Source organism: Hippoglossus hippoglossus, chromosome 23, assembly GCF_009819705.1.
Source record: "Hippoglossus hippoglossus isolate fHipHip1 chromosome 23, fHipHip1.pri, whole genome shotgun sequence".
Lineage (NCBI taxonomy): Eukaryota > Metazoa > Chordata > Actinopteri > Pleuronectiformes > Pleuronectidae > Hippoglossus > Hippoglossus hippoglossus.
Window position 1 is genome coordinate 17980140 of NC_047173.1, and position 10983 is coordinate 17991122.

General features: G+C 43.2%; 1 protein-coding gene across 1 annotated transcript in view; it reads left to right on the forward strand.

The window, feature by feature from the left end:
* Positions 1-5163: 5163 nt before the first annotated feature.
* The window catches only part of pthlha (parathyroid hormone-like hormone a), a 14087-nt gene continuing 8267 nt past the window's right edge, over positions 5164-10983 (forward strand). The window contains exon 1 of the mRNA XM_034578336.1: positions 5164-5410. The gene's annotated coding sequence lies outside the window, so the exon portion shown is untranslated. The remainder of the gene's footprint in view (positions 5411-10983) is intronic.

Sequence of the window (10983 nt, forward strand, 5' to 3'; positions counted from 1 at the left end):
CAGCAGATTTACTGTACGTGCACGACGCTGACGGAAGCTGCGTCAGGGCCACGATGGCTGATGGATGTGTTGCTGTGCACGGCGGCGGCGGCGGGAATCAGCGCGTGAGCCAGTAACATGTGTGATTGTGCAGCGGCGAGGCGACGGCCTGGCTTCACTGGAGATGTCTCCACTTAGCTTCACATTCCAAGTTGACTTTCCGCCACACGAAGCAAATCAGACGACTCACGCGACTATAAATAGATCCATGAAATACTGCTGCTAATAACAGAGTGCAGCAGACCTGTGTTGATTTAAGAGTGTGTGCATGTGTGTGTGTGTGTGTGTGTGTGTGTTGTGTGTGTGTGTGTGTGTGTGTGTTGTGTGTGTGTGTGTGTGTTGTGATTTGAACGCAGCTCTGACGATTCAGGCCTGAGATTCATTTGATTTCTGATATTGTTTTTAAATCATGAGAATAAAGAACAACAGAAACACAAACTTTTCTCTGTGTCTCTGCAGCAGGGCCCTTAGACCTCACCCCCCCACGAGGACGTTCATTCATACAACCGTCTACAAACCAATCAGAGTCAAGTATAGGTAGGCTCCGCCCACGTCGGTGATGACAGTTTGTCAGATAAAGTTCTTTAGTCCCTAAATTACAACGTGAAACCAAAACTAACAGGAACGAACATGAAGCTTCAGACTCGGAGAGAAAAGGTTTTTATTGTGCAGGAACACGAAGGTGATGAAAACTTGAATTCATCTGTTTCCTGACACTGAAGAAAAGAAGCAGAATAATCGAAGTTCGTTGCCGAGGCCAGAAACAAGTCTTGTCTGTGGGCGGAGCTGAAGACGACGTGTTTAATGAGTCATTCATCTCAGAGACGGTCGAGCAGATCAAAGAGTTCATGGACGGATGAAATGAGGTTAGAAGACGAACAGATTTGACGGATTGTGATTGAATGTGACTCAGATGTTCATGTTCCCCTCAGGATGAACTTCACTGATGCTCTTGAGCTTTATGTAGCGCCACCCTGAGGTCACCGTCTGAATGTGTCCTTGTTCCTGTCGTCGTCTCTTCTGCTTCAATCTGAATTCTGCAGTTTCCACGTTCACACAAATCTGTGAAATCTGCCTCACTCCTCTTTCTTCTTCCCGAGTGGGAGGGTCCTCTGAAAGACGAAGAACACGATCCCTCGTCTTCATCTCCTTGACAATAAAAACATGTTTATCCACAGAAGTGCTTTTGAGTGAGTGTGAGGCTTTAAAGATCTGTTCTTGTGTTTCTCTTCCCAGAATGTGACTGGGAGCAGATATTACTGCCCTGATCCTCCTGTCAGCTCCCATCAGCTCCTCAATGTGCTTCCACTTTAAAACCAGTGATTCACTTTCAGGCAGGAGATGGTCCCACACAGAACCAAGTAACCCTAACCCACACAGTCCAATAAGGAGCGGCAGCTCTTCATCCTCATCATCCTCATCATCCACCTCTGCATGGTGCAGGTACAGTGACGTGGTGAAGACACTGCTGCAGGTGGAAGAAACAGAAAGTTAGAGAAAGAAGAACGTTTGATCTGAACGTTATTACCAACGAGGTGGAAACGTGTGTTTGGTTTGAGGGGCTGTCGGGTCCTGGTGAAGGTGTGATGTCATCAGTGTTTTACTCCATGTTCCACCTGCAGGAGTCAGTGGGCGGAGCCTATCAGAGCAGATCCACTCACCTGAGCTGGTGGGCGGAGCCTATCAGAGCAGATCCCCTCACCTGAGCTGGTGGGCGGAGCCTATCAGAGCAGATCCCCTCACCTGAGCTGGTGGGCGGAGCCTATCAGAGCAGATCCACTCACCTGAGCTGGTGGGCGGAGCCTATCAGAGCAGATCCCCTCACCTGAGCTGGTGGGCGGAGCCTATCAGAGCAGATCCACTCACCTGAGCTGGTGGGCGGAGCCTATCAGAGCAGATCCCCTCACCTGAGCTGGTGGGCGGAGCCTATCAGAGCAGATCCACTCACCTGAGCTGGTGGGCGGAGCCTATCAGAACACTTTAAACCAGCTTCTCTCCTTTGACGTCGACTTGCTCCCGTTTGGTTCGTGTTTCTCTTCATTCGTCTTTTTTCATCTCGCTCAGTTTATTTGTTTTGTCTTTAAAATCAGTTTAAATGAAAAAGTGAAGTAACGAAGGAGCAGAGTCTGGATGTGATTGAATTTATCGTGAAGCGACTTCAAACACAGATTCATTGGAGGAGCAGATAAATAAAGAGACGCTCATGTTTACATCTCCGCCACAAACACGACACTTAAACATTTTACTGCTTCATTTTCATCTCGGTGTGTTGATGAAGGAAAAGTCCTGTAAATGTTTCCACATGAGCACCGAGTTTATTACCTAATGATGATTCCTCTTCACGTTAGCTCGTTAGCGCCGCTTCACTTCTCTTCTATCTTTAGTTCTGTGACTCTAACAGCGTCAGACAGCGGCCGGACATTTAATTAGAGGAATCATTTCATTCAGCTTCATTGATGATGAATGTTCAGAACTAAATCTGGATATTTTCATTGTGAAGCAGCTTCAAGCTTCATTGTCACCGAGTCACAGGGACGTGAATATTTTCATATTTAAGTCAGAATCTTAATGACGTGTGATGAAGAAACCGGTTTTAAAAGTTTAACACAGTTTATCTGATGTTTGACTGAGACTTAAAAATGATAATTTAGTGAAAACTCAGCTTCAGGATTTCAGATCATTTGGTCTTTGTCGTGTTTCGTTCGATGAATCTCACCAGAAACTAAATATATAACATCAACAGCATCGATGAACTCATGAAACCAAGAGCATGTGATGCGTCTGAAATTAAAATAATACATTTACTTTGTTTTTATCAGAACCTCAACTTATCCACAAAATACTGAAACTCAAACGCTCTCTGCAAACATTTCACTTCACAACTTTTCTCTTTTACATTTTTAACCATTTTGTCAAAATAGTTTGAATTGTCCGTCTTGTCTTATATCATCACTTGTTTCTCCTTAATATCTTATTCATTAACATTGTTAGTCTCAACATTTGACAGTGATTATGATTAAAATGATTTTAAACAGTGTTTCTCTCTGTTCTGAATGTGGTTCAGGTCCTTGTGGACAAAGAGGAAACGTCTCCAGATGTTTTATCCTCTCGTCTCCTCCTCTGGAAAAGCATCATGGGAAAACTCTGACAGATACTTGAGTCCGCTCAGTGGTTGAAGGTGATGTTAAGGTTTGAAGATTCGAGGAGGATGAGGGTCAGTCTGATGTTTGACAGGTTTAGAGTCAGAGTTAGAGTCAGAGTCAGGGGGTTAGAGTCAGGGTTAGAGTCAGAGTCAGGGGGTTAGAGTCAGGGTTAGAGTCAGGGTTAGAGTCAGAGTCAGGGGGTTAGAGTCAGGGTTAGAGTCAGGGTTAGAGTCAGGGTTAGAGTCAGGGGGTTAGAGTCAGAGTTAGAGTCAGGGGGTTAGAGTCAGGGTTAGAGTCAGGGTTAGAGTCAGGGGGTTAGAGTCAGGGTTAGAGTCAGAGTCAGGGGGTTAGAGTCAGGGTTAGAGTCAGAGTTAGAGTCAGGGGGTTAGAGTCAGGGTTAGAGTCAGGGTTAGAGTCAGAGTTAGAGTCAGAGTCAGGGGGTTAGAGTCAGGGTTAGAGTCAGGGTTAGAGTCAGAGTCAGGGGGTTAGAGTCAGGGTTAGAGTCAGGTTTAGAGTCAGGGTTAGAGTCAGAGTCAGGGGGTTAGAGTCAGGGTTAGAGTCAGAGTCAGGGGGTTAGAGTCAGGGTTAGAGTCAGAGTCAGGGGGTTAGAGTTCACTGTAGAGTTACAGTTTCAGACGGGTTATCTTCACTTTCTGGACCCAGAGTTTTTATAAAACCAACTCTTCCACTTTCTCTTGAGCTGCAACTGAAGCTGTTTGATCAGAAAAAAGATCTAAATCACTTTCTTAGGTTTCAGAATCTTTTATCCTGGTTTGTGTTTTTTCACGTCTGAACATCGTCAGCAGATTTAAATACATTTAAGTTTTCTCTGAACAATCTTTACCTGAAACGTGTGATCTTCACGTTATGACGTTCGTGTTATTGATGGTTTGAAACTCCTCGACTTAGTTTTATTAATCCTACAGATTCCACAAGTTTGTTAAAAACTAATAGAAGCAGGAGTATAAACTCATTAAAGTCGTCTGGATCTCTGGTCGTCACTTTTCCCAAAATATTGTTCAATATTAATTAAATTAACTAAACAAATTTTTCTGATTGTTGCGACACCACGTGAACAATGCGACTGATTCTCGGTACGAACACGACCAACTGCTGGATCCTCTGCTCAGGACGGCTCTGCTCACCAGGGTCCGACATTTACATCAGAAAACAGCGGAACATGACTGATCGCTTATGGATCGGTTATGGATCGGTATAGGTGGAGCAGATAGTGAGCGCCCCCTGCTGGGTCACTCCAGTAGACGGTTAATTGTGAATTCAGGTGATTACAGGTTGAACCTGTCCGATTTTATTCTGGGAACTTGAACTGGGAGCTGATCTCCTCTTCACAGAACCTGGAAGCAGCAGCGTCTGGTGAATTAGAGTTTGACCCGAGGTTCACAACCACAACCACGACCCTCTGCTAAACATAGAGAGCCTCAGACCCACGACTGGAAACTGGAGTCGTGCTGCTGGAGATTAGCAGCGATGCTACGTAAGCAGAGGGGGGTGCGATGCTCCAAACCACCACCACCATGTTCTGGAGAGATTTTTCCTTTTTTTCCTCGGGTCAGACAAACATGCGTCTGCCAGCAGGGGGTCATTACTTAATACAGTAGAATTAAAGTGAGACAGAAACAGACGAAAACAGAGACGACACCAGTCGAGACACATCTGTCTGAGCACTGTTTTCATTCTGGGCTTTTAAATTATTACATCAATGTGCCCAAGTAAAGTTTCAGTCGGTGTAGAAACAACAGTGAAGGTTGGTTTTCACATGTAGGTTTTATTTCCACGCCTCAGTGACGTAGAGCAGAGTGAAAACCCAGCGAGGAGGATGATGGTGAAGCAAAGTGAGAGCAAAGCCACCAATAAAACCACAGCTGGAGAAAAGCGACGCAGAAACTCCCACGTGTCATTAGTTTGACTTGGACTGGAGCGGTGATGCGTTCGGGGGGGAGGGAGCAGGACGGAGGAACGAGGATGTGGGAGGAGGGAACAGCAGAGTGAGTAAGTTCATCTAATTACATATGCAGCTTCTACGGCGAGGCGGTGATGATGCTGATGACCCGCTGTGATGTCATCAGGAGGGTTCAACCTTATTTAAAGATCTTCTGCAACCTTCACAGCAAAGAGTCCAGAGGAGCTGCTTCTCTTCACAGGAACAAGATTTATCTGTGACTCTTCACTGGACTCGTACAAACCTGAAGGAGCCACGACTGACACAGGTAAGAAACCCTTAACCCTTAACCCTTAACCCTTAACCCTTAACCCTAACCTTAACCCTTTACCCTAACCTTTACCCTTTACCCTAACATGTTGAAGGATTCTTCTGTGATCTGGTTTGTCTTTGACCTCATGACCTGTTTAAAAGAAACAGGTCCACGTTCCTCTGGGGAAACAACCTGTTCAATCAGGGCTCTGAAACACAGGATTTTCTAAATAAAGGGACCTGATCAGAACTTCAGTTCACACAGACTCCAGGATAATTCAGCTCTTTGGTGTTGAACTAACTGGACCCAGTCCGACCAGGGTCAGGTGCTGCTGGGTTCTGCTTCTTGTTCTGGTGGTTGTTGGTCGACTGGTTTACAAACCTTCTTTCCATTCATGAAGTATCTTGATGTGAGAACTGAAGGTTTGTGTTGTTCAACCGACTCGTTTCATCAAAGACATCGAGCTTCAGAGGAAATAGAGAAAAGAGCAAATGTCTTTTTTTATTGTCTGGAAACAAAAAGATCAACAGGACAAATTTAAAGATGAAATTAATTCTACATGTTGTTATAATATTACTAAAGTTCAGCTCAACACTTGAGAAACTAGTTATTTAAACCATCATGGTTCCAGTTAATCTTATTTTATTGTTTTATGATAAAGTTTAAAGACACAAACACATTTTCATCATCATTGAAACCCCCCCATTCTTTCTGAGGTTAGCATTGTTAGCAACACTAAGCTAATTTAAAATGTAGTTAGTGTCAACACATTAAATAATATGATGGAAGTAGTGAGCTACTGTTAAATAATCACAGTAATGATCTTATCATCAATGTATTAAAGACTCCAGCATTAATAATATTTTTACATTTTCAGTCAGTTTGTGACACTTCTGATTTATTCAGTGTTAATAAAATCAAATCTTAATAAACTTATTGTATCAGAGTGAAATTTAAGAAGCTGTTTCCATGTAAATGTATTTTCTGTTAGTGCGGAACTACTTTAGCTTGATGCTAATGTCTCATTAACCGCTAACAGCTTTATTCATTAAAGTCAAGAACTAATAAAATAAATATCTTCCCACTCATCAGTTCAAGTAAAGTAAAGATTCAGTTTTTTCATTAGTTTGATGCTGTTGATTCATTTAATGATATTTTCTTCAAATCAAACTCAAGCAGTAAATATATTTTCACTGTTGTTTCAATACTTTGCTAAATTTATTTACTGATAATTGAAGGAACTCTGAGTTTTATAAGTCGCTGCTGAAAAGTTTTGAAATTATATTCAATATTTAACAGCTTCATGTTTTCATGTTAAAGAAAATATCTTTTCTGACAAACAGATAAATGTACGAACGAGTTTCTCAGCCTGATTCTGTTCTATAAACCAAAGTAAAAATAACAGTCTCTGACCTAAAAACAGTTTCTTTTAATACTAATCAAATCAAGTGTTGACTCATGGAGACGACACTTTCTGTCCCTCTCCATATTCTGATCCAGTTTTCTGGCAGCGCGGCTCAAACCATAATCAGATGTAATTGAGTGCAGTGATTGTCTCGGTGGATCCAGCAGCGACACACCAGCAGATTCTGTTCACTCGTCTGGTGACATCTGCAAAAGTGGCTGAGCAGAGACGCTGGAGTGGACAGACGGCCGGCGCCGTCTCTCAGACTCAGAGCTCCGTGATGTGCAGCTCGCTGAGCGTCGCCGTGCCAACAGACATGAAGACGTCTGCTGAGCGTTTCTGTTCCATCGTCGTGATCCTCAGGATCTTATTCAGAAGTGAGCAGGAGGTTCTCCCTGCTGGAAACACACGACGACTCACCGTGTTGCTCTGAGGTTCAAACTCCACACAATCAATTCATTAAGACCTTTTCATTGACATGTTTTCTGCTTCCAGCTTCTTAAACGTTCTTCGACATATTTGACATTAAATTTAATATCTTCAGGTTTTCAGACGTTGGTTTGATAAAAATGGAGAAAATATCATCAGACTCATTTGCAGAATAACCAAGTTGCTGCGTTCGTCACAGAACCGACACGAAGACGCTCTGTGATATAACATGCACGTAAAACTGTTTCAATATTTAACAACCTGACAACCTCAGCTCCCTAATTTAATCTATTTTCTGATGGATATTTTATTGGAATTTGCTGAAATTAGTGACACATAATAATAATAATAACAATAACAATAACAATAACAGTAACAACAACAATAATAATAACAATAATAATAATAATAATAATAATAATAAGTTGACCTGCTGTATGTTTTCATTCATTCTAAATGACTAAATGTAAGATTTATTCCCAGTTTAGCTAAGCTAGCTAGCTATCATGTAGCCTCAATAGAAAATGTATAAAACTACAACTCAAGGTTTATGGTATTTTTGATTTTAAAAGTTGTTGGGATTCTTTTTCCAGCTCCACTGATGATGACGCACTTCTCTGTAATTTGAATGCATTTGTGTTACAGCTTCAAAAACATGAGCAGCTTGAATCACATAAACGTTCAGATATTAAGAATCAGAGTAAACACATATTTCAGTCTCAGGAATCCGTCACGACTGAGTGAGACGACCTCAAACCTCGGGGTGAACACGCTGCTGCACTTTTCATATTATGTCACATGGTCACAGGGTCAAGCTGGTTTCAAAAACCCTGGAAATATGTCGGCTGCTGCTCAGAGTCGTTTTCAGCTCGTCTCAGTTGCTATTTGTGGTCGAACAGCGGTGGAGGAGCATGTGTTCCTGTGGTGGGCGAGTGTTGTATCATGAGAATCACACTGAGACAAGTTGTGAGGGAGAAAGAAATGTTTCTGTCCTGGAGAAATGCAGAAAACGCCAAATGCATTTCTGAACTCTGGTTAGAATCTGTCAGAGGAGGAGGAGGAGGAGGAGGAGGAGGAGGAAGAAGAGAGAGAGAGAGAGAGAGGAGTCTCTTCATCATCATCATCATCATCCATCAGCAACAACAACAACAACAACAACAGCTCATTGACATGTAGCAACACAACATTTAATAAATCTGGGTCCAATTTCACCAAATGAAAACTTCCTCCAGAAATGAAGCCACCATATATCGGGTAGTGACGCTGCCATCTTGGATTCACAGTCTGTGCAGTAGTGATTGTGGAGCTGCTCTAACGAGGTCCCGACCAATCAGGAGTCAGTCTCAGCTGTCAATCATGACAGCTGTTTTTATATCATCAAATAACTAATTCAAACCAAACTGATCAGAAACCATCACCAGGGGGCGATCAAGACATTTAGACTTCACTTTAGTTAGCCGTCGAGTCGTCCATCTTTATTTACAGTCGACGTTTGAGACGACCACGTCAACGTAACTTCAGACAAATTTATCTAAAATGTTAAATTTTTGTCATAAATCTTCAATATTAGAAAAAATGAATCGTAGCGTGTGTGTTGCTGATTTGTGTAAATTTACTTTATCATACTTCTCCACATCCTTACGGATTGAAAATTACTTTTTCCCAATGTTTAAACTGCAGCTTCAATTATTAGAAGAAAAGAGAAATTTAAAAAACAGAATTACAAGAAGCAGCGAGAGGAGCCGGTGACGTTTGACAGATGAATTCACTTCAGCTCTGAAGTTTAAAGGTCGTCTTAAAGGTCACATTCTTCAGCGAGCGTCAGATTTGTCGACTTTATTCCTGGTGCCGACCCGGTAAAGAGAACGAGCTGTGAGCTGGTGTCGGTGCGGGGGCCTCACACGGAGCCGTGGCCCCGTCAGGACCACTGATGTGGGGGGGTCTCTAACAGTACCAGCCTTTGTGTGGAGAATTCTTTTCAAAAGGAGCGAGGCAGCGGAGGTGGGGGGTGCGGTCGCACACATTAAAGCGGACATTTGTTTTGTGTTTGTCGACTTGTGCCAAAAAGCAGCAATTTTCTCTGAATGTAAAGCAGCTTCCTGGCTCGGGCCCCGGGGCGGCTGCCAGGAAACTACCTGTTTATGTGCAGGTGAAGCTCACATGAGGTCGTTGTTTCCAGCTCGAGATGTGGGGGGGGGGGGGGCTCGTCACCATGATCCTCTCTGGCTCTGATCATAGTGACGAGCCTGGTTCTGATTGCAAGTCCTCACCTCGTGTTGGCCGCCGCTGTTCATGGATGTAAATGATAAAAGAAACTATAATTCATCTGATGGATTGAACCGTTGGTGCTGAGTTCTGGAACCGAGCAGATTCCTGGTTCTTCTTCTGATTGTCTGAATCTGTAGATTCCTGCTGGTGAACAGTTTGCAGAAGAGCAGCAGTGACAGAGTTGGTGGTCTGAGGCCGTTTGATCCTCACATGAGGAATGTTTCCTCCCAGAGTCGCTGCTAACGCCATCAGATGAAATGGGATTAGATCAGATTAGATTAGGCTCCTGTAATGATCCGTGTGCGTTGCAGCTAAAGATGGTTCTGATGATTCAACCAAACGCTCCACATCATCTGATCTGCAGATGTTAGGAACATGTTTTCACCGTCAAATGAAATGATCGTGAGAGAAAGTTCCAGGATCTTCAGGAGGTCGCACTCCGGGGGGGGGGGGCTGATCCACCGCGATCGTCTGTTTCTGACACATTTTATATTTTCATATTTTCTATTAGAAGCTTTTTCACAAGATGTTTAATATTTTATTTCACAGCAGCAGTTTGTTCTCATCCTGCTTCATGTTGTCATGATCGGAGTTTTTCATTAGAAACACTTGATCTGTGGTTTGGTGACGATCGGGGAACGTGAAGCTGCATCGAGCCGCTCGTCTCCGGATCTTCTCGCTCCGCAGCGTTTACTGAACGCTCTGTAAAGACTCTGAAATCCTTTTCTGAGTTCTGCTCATGTCGGAGCTGTCGGACCTCATCTCCTCCGCTCAGGTTTCAGCCTCGTGTCGTACCTGCGGTCGGACCACCTGACTCCTCAGCGAGTAAAGGCAGCGATGGCCGACAGCCACTTCAGCTCTAACCGGGCGTCACCGTGCATCAGACAGGAAACAGAGCACGGGGCCGACGTCTGGCTGAATGAGACACGAGGAGAGAGTTCGACTCTCAGGGAAATAGATTCAAGCTTCTGCTCTTTTCATTAGATCATTAAACATCTACAGAAATAATCTGAATCATCAACATATTAACGAACCTGAAACTCCACATGACACGAGGCCCCGCCCACACACAACCAGTCACTTTTACTTTAGTTTGGTTTTGAACACCCCTCACCTCACCCTCACTATTATTTAAATAAGTATTTAAATATAAAGTATGTAAATATAAAGTATTTAAATATAAAGTATGTAAATATAAAGTATTTAAATATATACAGTATTTAAAAATAAAGGCCCTTTCTAGGGTAAAGAAAACAACAACACAGATTATTTATCACGTTTCGGGCTCGAGGTCCTTTCATCTGAACCTTTAACTCACAAAACGCAGCTCAAACTACAAAGTAAAAGAAAAGTTGTCGCGTTGTGTTTCCACATTTTCAGATGTTTCATTATTTGAGTCAGTGAAGTGGAGACAAAGGTTGAAAGTCAGAGGTTCTCTCCTGCATGGTGTGGTCTGTGGTGGAGCTGCAGGCGCTGCTCTAGCGCC